Below are 8,051 nucleotides of genomic sequence, written 5' to 3'. Positions count from 1 at the left end.
CTGCTCTAGACTGACTTGTGGGTCCACCATATGGTTCTGTTCATGTCAAGACCCAACAAGGCAGCCATAGGGATTAACTGCTCCAAACAGAAACTCACACCTTGTGACAGTCACAAACAGTTGGGATTAATTTGTGTGTTTTTATGCTGCTCCAGTACTCAGAGAAGATGAGACTCACTGGAAAAGACAATCATGCCAGGAAAAGTTGAGGGCGGCAGGAGAAGAGGAAGACCCAGCATGAGATAGATTGACTCAATAAAGGAAGCCACGGCATTCGGTTTGCAAGTCCTGAGCAAGGCTGCTAACTACAGGACATTCTGGAGGTCATTCATTCACAGGATCGCCATAAGTCAGAAGCAGCTTGACAGCACATAATGCACACACACACGTCAATCTAAGGTGCATTGTCTACCTGTCCTCCATTTTATCCTCTTATCCTCACAACTCTGTGAGATGTTAAGAGAATGAGCCAGGTCCAGGGTCACCCAATACACTTCATGGGTATGTGGAAACTTGAGCCCAAGTTTCTCAGATTCTTGTCCAACACTACACCACTGTTTCAGAATGACCTAGATGAGACTACGAAGTTTTCTTCAAGTGCTCTGATGAAGAATCCTCCTTCCGAGAGGAGAGTGAAAAGCATCTCTTTGATAACTGCTGTGCTTGAGAGGCCTGGGTTCGATTGCTGGAGGCTGGCCTTGTGTTGGTGAGAATTAAGCTGAGTTTGGAGCTCAACCATTGGAGTGGTTGGGTTGGTGCCAGGCAGTGTTCCCTCTAAGCTGAGTTAGTGTGAGCTAACTCACAGTTCTTTAGCCTCTGGCTCACATATTTTTGTCTCAGCTCAGGAAGGATGGCTCCAGAGCAAACTAATTTATGCAGCAGCCAAATCGCTTGCTCACAACTTTAACACCAGTAGCTCACAAAGTAGAAGTTTTGCTCACAAGACTCCACAGCTTAGAGGGAACATTGGTGCCAGGGGTCCTGAAATGGGCAGTACCAAAGGCTCTGAAGTTGTTGATAAAAATCAAGAAAGCTGTTCCCTTGAAGGTTGCAACTTGTTCCTGATATATACTGCCCCATAGTCAGCAGTAAATAGTTTAATATCTGGAAACAACGGCTGTCATTCTCAAGGGTGGGTCCAGTCCTCCGGTTCAATGAAGGCACTGACCTGGAGAAAAAGCATATTTGGAACAAGGCAAGTGAACTCTGGAGGAGTAGCAGTCCCAGTCCAAAACATAACATCCCATCACTGGTTGAGAACAACAGGAGCAGCAACGATCTGAGGATGTTCATTCCAGCTTGGGTACCAAGAAACCCAGTATTGATCTGAATGATACTCCGTAGCCCTGGGTGAAGAAAGGACTCAGGGTAGGTAGAGTAAAGTGGGTGCTGGCAACCTTAAAGACTGTGCAGCAAACCAACCCTTGGAAGATTCCTGTGCTCTGGGACTTAAGTACCCATCCTGCTCTGCACTGTATAATTGCACCTCAGGAGATGTTTCCTGGTATATTCAAGGTGTCCTTGGGAATTAGAACCAAACACTGGGTCTTGTCCAACACTGATAAAGGGAACAGGACCAGGGCTTGGGGGGGGGGTGGAAGAGAAGGAGAAAGAGGAGGAAGAAGAGAAGGAAAAATAAGAGGAGGAGGAGGAGGAGTTTTATACCCTGCTCTTCACTACCAGAAGGTGTCTCAGAGCGGCTTACAATTTCCTTCCTCTTCCCACAACAGACGCCTTTGTGGTAGGTGGAGCTGAGAGAGCTCTGAGTGATCTGTAACTGTCCCAAGGTCACCCAGCTGGCTTCATGTGGAGGAGGAGTGGGGAATCAAACCTGGTTCTCCAGATTAGAGTCTGCCGCTCTTAACCACTACACCAAGCTGGCTCTTGGGCAACCTCCAAATCTCAGGCAACCTCCAAAGTCTCACACCTTCAATAATGGTATTGGGGGTGAATCTAGTCTCCTAACTTAGCATTGAGGTTTCCCTTTCAGTTCCAAAGGGGAATGCACCAGATGTTTCGATTTCCACAACTTCATTTCCTGTATGAGATGCTGCAAGGGAGCCAAGAACTTGGTATCAGGCAGGTCTGATGACAGCAGCAGTATCAAGGGGCAGATCAATCCGATCGCTGTCAACACTGACAGGAGCTGAGCCATCAGACTTGACACTAACACAGTGAAGTGGTTCTCAGATGGGTCTCCACAATCACAGCGTGCCTGTTTGGTGAATCCCTGGCAACAAGAGCAGGATCTGATATGGTGTTCCTTGCCCAAATGGAATGATAAATTATCCTGGCCCTCTGCAAAGAGGCAGTTTGCTGCCACGCTGTAAATGCTTTTAAAAGACAGTTTCTTACACCACAAACGTGCAGACAAACAGGGGAGCCTGAAGAAAGACCCACAAGATAAAGGAAAACTGAAAGAGAAAGATCAAGAAGAAATCTTAGTCGAATATTTTACAATAGAAGAGAAGAGTTGTATTCACTTACCGTGAAGCTTCCTTCTCGGTGGTCCAGAGCGGGGCAGTCCTTGACTCCTTACTCCTGGGAAAGCACCTCTTCTTCCGTAGGTCGGGCCGACAAACTCTGATCCCGGAGGGGAGGGGCTTATCCTCTGATCTCCAGTCATACTGAAAGTGACCTCCGAGCTGCTGTAAACACACTTAAAACAACTCCTTTCTCCCTCCCACTGAAAGCCAGGGAAGACCACCACAACCATGAGAGTAAATAACTACAAACCTTTATTCAACCATTAGAAGAAACAACAACCGGGGGGCGGGGTTCCGGCGAGCTGATGGAGGCTGTGTCTCCTGGGATCTCCCAGGGAGGTGGCTCGCAAACCAGCAGTTAGAGAGGGGGTGCGAATGTCCCCGCCTCCCGAGGACCTTTGCGAAGGGTCTTCAGTCATAGAACGCTGAGGGTCACCACTTTCCCAGCATGCTGTCGGGAAACTGAGGTGTCCCTTTGCTCCGACAGTCTCTCTGCTGTGTTCTGGCAAGGACTAAGCTACGCACACCCCATCAAGCGAATGGAGGTTGAGCGGCAAATAAGTATATGTCGGTGAGATCTACTGGATCTACATATGAGGAGTAAAGTTGAAACGAAACAACAAAGCGAAAGCCCCCCGGGGAAAAGCGAGGGGGGAGAGGGGACTCTCCTCCACTAAAAACTGTTTATAAGCATTACGGAGCTAGAAGAAAGGGGGGGCATATTTAAAAGCGGCAATGGACTATACGGAGAGATTCCAGGAGGTAGTTAAGCATTGAAGCAAGTTTTTGGGACTTTGGCAAACTTTGTAAAAGTAAACATCCTTAAAAATGGCGACGGACAACATAGTAAGAGCAACAAGCGATACCCAAGCTTTCTCCAGGAAGTGGAAGAGCTGCTGGTTAACCATTTGACCAGAAATAATCATAGACTTTTGCAAACTGTGTCTTAAGCCTTTGTTCCCTGTTGGTATAAACGAGGTACTATGCAAAAACTGTGCTACATGTCAGCTGTTGCTTTTAAAAGGACTGTGTTAATACTGGAGAAGCATCTAACCAATGATCATAGGGGCTTCCAGGATCGAGGAGAAGAGTCAAATGGGCATTTGCAATTCGAAGGGCCTGTATGCAGACCATAAGCGAGGCTTAAAGTGAAGGAGTATCCTCCTGATTATATCCTGATTAAGTCTGCTGGGCAATAAGGTGATGAGACTCTCTTCAAGTCGGGCAGTGAAAAGCAAATTGGAACGACCCCTATGATTGAAGGTAAGAATTTAAGCGGAACAGTCCTGGAAAAAGGAGAAGGGACTTTGTTTGGAGAGGGCAGTTCCTGATACAGCAAGATGGTGCCACAGGGAAGAAGAAAGCAGAAAACAGCAATGGAAGAGAAAATGAGATTGTGTAATATCTACTGAGGGAGACTTATTGTTAATTTGCTTTTAATGGTGGAGGGAAAAATAATGGTTAAATGAGATGCCATTGTTCTCTGTAATTTGTGTCTAAGTTAAATAGCGATTCTCTTGGACTACTCTTCATATAGTCAGATTTGTTGGGATGTTTTTACAAGCTATGATGATGATTGATCACTTTCAATGTTAAGGAAACCTTTTTATTATTGTTAAGCAATTTTTTTACAAACTGTATGAGACCTCCAACCCTTGGGTTTTTAGTGGGTTTTCTTTCTTTCTCCTATAGTGTGTAGATTCCCTCCCTAATTTCGTTGTAGTTTTTAGTAAATGCAAATAAAAAATCCCCTACGGGGGACCATAAAAAGAAAAAAGAAGAACCAACAACCACACTCCACTACATCTCACAAACAACTAGATCAGATTCAAGAATAACTGAATAATGCCCCATGACAAACTCCAGGTCCCGAAGGATCAGAAGTCATGTCCTCCAAGCGAGGGTGGGTAGGACTGCCCCACTTTGGACCACCGAGAAGGAAGCTTCATGGTAAGTGAATACAAATCTTCCATTCTCCGGTGGTCCAGGACTGGGGCAGTTCTTGACTCCTGGGACTTAAAAAAAACAGTGCTCTCCCGGGTGGGTCAGACGACTTCTGATGCTTACAGGGCCTGTTGTAGCACTCTCCTGCCAAACACTGCCTCTGCCGAGGCCAGTTTGTTAATCCTATAGTGTTTTGTAAAGGAATGGAAAGATTTTCATGTCACCGCCCTACATCCGATATATGCCACTGACGTGGCCGCCCCCTGTAGTGAGTGAGCTGTGACCCCTTCTGGGGGTACCAATCCCTGCCCTTTGTATGCCTGACTGATACATTCCCTTATCCACCTACTCAAGGCAGAAGTGGACTCACTTTTCCCTAGGGATGACAGATGGAAGGAAACAAACAAGGCTTCAGTCTTCCTCCATCCCCTGGTCCTGTCCATGTAAAAACTCAATGCCCTACGCACGTCTAGGTGGTGCCAGACCTGTTTTGGAACTTTCTCAAACTCTGGTGTGTTGCCATGGGTCACCGTCTCCAGGACCCATTTGTCTGACACAGTCTGGTGCCACTTCCTAGAAAAGAGCTGCAACCTAGAACCTACTCCCTCTATCGTCTTGGCATAGTCATGCTGATGCTCCCTTCTTTGGTCCTTTGGTACCCTGTCCAGATTTTCCTGTGAGTGTAAATGGTCTGTTGTCTCTATGCTTGTTTTGCCATTTACCTTTGAAGCCTCTGCTAGTTTGTTGTCTATCGTCATGTCTGAAGTCTCGAAAGGAGTGGGACCTCCTACTGTACTTCATATCCTTTTTTGACGGTAGCAGCCACTTCTTGTTTTTGTCTTCAACTAAGTAGTGTTCCAAGCCTGCATCAAAAAGATTGACTCCCTTGAATGGTACCGCTGCTACCTTGGCCCCTGCCGCCGGATCTACATCCCAGTGCCTCAGCCACATATTTCTCCTAGCAGTCACACTACATGCCATAGCCCTCGCTGTAAGTTGCATGGCGTCCAAAGAGGCGTCTGCTGCAAACGCTGTGGCCAGTGCTATCTTTTTTAGCTCATCTTTAAGGCTCTTTGGAATGTCACTGCTGAGGTTAACTCTGAAGCCCACATGTAGGCCGCTCTAGCAAACAGGGATCCTGTAGCCGATGCTCTAAGGAAGGTGGCAGATGCCTCAAAGTCCCTGCGTAGCACCTTTTCTACTCTCTTGTCACAGTTATCTTTTGGAAGTCCATCAGCATCCATGGGAAGTAGAGATGTAGACACTAATGAGTTAATTGAATCATGCACCATAGGAAGCTTGATTTTCTTTGTGGCTTCTAGAATAAGAGAGTAGAGTTTGTTAACCATCGGATTCCCAGACTTTGGGTTGGCTGGGTGCTCCCTTTCTGCCATAATTATGTTGTAAAATGCTGCAGGAAGCGACACTCTTGTTGTTTTAGCAGCAGTCTTGGGAATGACTTTGGTAGATCCCACAGGGAAACCAGGATCCTCCTTGTCTTCCTGTACTTTTGGTGTGTAGGTGAGCTCCAATGTCTTAATGACCTTAGCCAACAATCTGTTATAGAGCTCATGTGGAAAAAGTCTGGATTGAATGACAGGAACCACCTCCCCTCCTCTGACAGTTCACCTTCTTCCTTTTCTGGAACTGATAACTCAGAATCTGAATCATCCTCGCGGTCACTAATAATGTGTGTGAACCCTTTGCTGTGTGTGGAAGGTCTACATCTCTTATTAGGAGGAAGGATGTCCTGTGGACTGGAGCTCCTGTCTCTTTTAGCCGCAAGGTCAGTAGACTGGGCAGCAGCTGACTGTTGCCATAGACCTGTGAATTCTTTCCTCATTTCCTCTAAACCAGGAGAGAAGTTTTGATTGGGGTTCCTCTCCAGAAGGCTCAGAGCTTTGGGAAGCTATATTAGTACATTGTGAAAGGTCCAAGCTCTCTGTGTCCTGGGAGCTGGATGGTCCCGTCTTTCCAGCCATGTTGGGGGAAACCTGAAAATGAAAGTAATTACTATTACTCTGCTAATGGCCCTAAAATGGAGCCTTACCCCACTCCTGAAAATTCCAGTGGGAAAAGGATAGGCTGTTCGTTATCGTCCTCAAAGAGATTGTAAAGGTATCCCTGTGAGGGACTGGGCACAGCATCCAGAAAACAAGGTGTGCTTTTAAAAGGACCCTCCCAGCCCAATCCAGGGTAAAGGAGGAGGGAAAGAAAAGAAGGGGGGCGGCTCTGTCATCTTCAACCGCCTCGCTCTCATCCCCCCCCACACACACCTTGCCAGCTTGAAATGGATACAGTCCTACCGTGGTTCAGCCATCCGGTCAGACTGCACAGGAGCCGTGTTCCTCCACGCCTCAACCTGAAAGCAGGAGGGGGCTCTGTTCCAGCGCTGAAAGGGAAGGTGACTGAGTTCCTGTGCCACCCTCGGCCACCTCTCGTGACCACTGCTCTCCCCGGGCTCTCCACTTAGCGTCAGGGCCCCAAGCCGCTGCACGCTGCCGCGGCTGAAAGAGGGAGGCAGTTTCCCACCATCTTCCCAGCGGGGTCCAGGGCATTTCTCTTGGCGGCGCAACTGCCTGGGTGCCTCCCAGGTCTGCCGCCGCTGGAGCCTTGCTTCCTTGAGGCCCGCAGCTCTCGAGTGGGTATGGAGTGGGAAGGTGGTTACCTTCCCCCGTAGCCCTCTGTGGATCTCCGTTTCTTCTTAACGTCTTCCTGTTACTTCTGGGATCTTCGTGCTCTTCAGAGCACTGCCAGCACGTCCTGCTCAGAAGGCAGGGCCGGTAAGACTGGAGATCAGAGGATAAGCCCCTCCCCTCCGGGATCAAAGTTTTCCGGCCCTGCCTATGGAAAAGGAGGTGCTTTCCCAGGAGTAAGGAGTCAAGGACTGCCCCACTCCTGGACCACCGGAGAAGAGAAGAGGATTGGATTTATATCCCGCCCTTCACTCAGAGTCTCAGAGCGGCTTACAAACTCCTTTCCCTTCCCCTACCCACAACAGACACCCTGTGAGGTAGGTGGGGCTGAGAGAGCTGTTTCGAGAACTGCCCTTTCAAGGACAGCTCTTGTCAGAACTATGAAGTTTCAAATGATGCTACTGCTACATTGGTTTGAAAAAATGGAGTGAGAAAGTACTGGTCCATCCTCTAAATATACACTTCAATGTCAGGATCAGGGAACTGAAACCAGAACCTCAACAGTCTGAACTCTAGAAGATTCTGAGCAGTGAATCACAGAAAACCACAAAAGATAATAATGTGTTTCCTTTGACTCACTCACCAAATTAAACAGGAAATCTTATTTTGAACTAACTGAAGCTAGTTTGGCCCAGTGGGCTACAACCAGATGTGCTGGGCAAGGATCAGGCCCACAAATGGCTGGCTGAACACCTCCAAGAATTCTCTCCGCATTTGCAAACCTACCGGAACTCATCCAAATAACTGTGACTGATCGAGGGTGCCGTCTCCTGAAAAGTTCTGGAAGCTTCTCACATTGAATACACACTCAGTGCATACAGTGACATGTATTCATGTCAAAATGGATGCTAGCGATTTCATCCACAAAGTGCTCAGCAAATAGATCTCACAGGGATAGTATAGATTCAATTTGATCACCCTTGAG

The sequence above is a fragment of the Gekko japonicus genome, unplaced genomic scaffold (assembly GCF_001447785.1).
Source record: "Gekko japonicus isolate JY-2015 unplaced genomic scaffold, Gekko_japonicus_V1.1 scaffold36, whole genome shotgun sequence".
Classification (NCBI taxonomy): domain Eukaryota; kingdom Metazoa; phylum Chordata; class Lepidosauria; order Squamata; family Gekkonidae; genus Gekko; species Gekko japonicus.
This window is presented reverse-complemented; position numbering follows the sequence as displayed.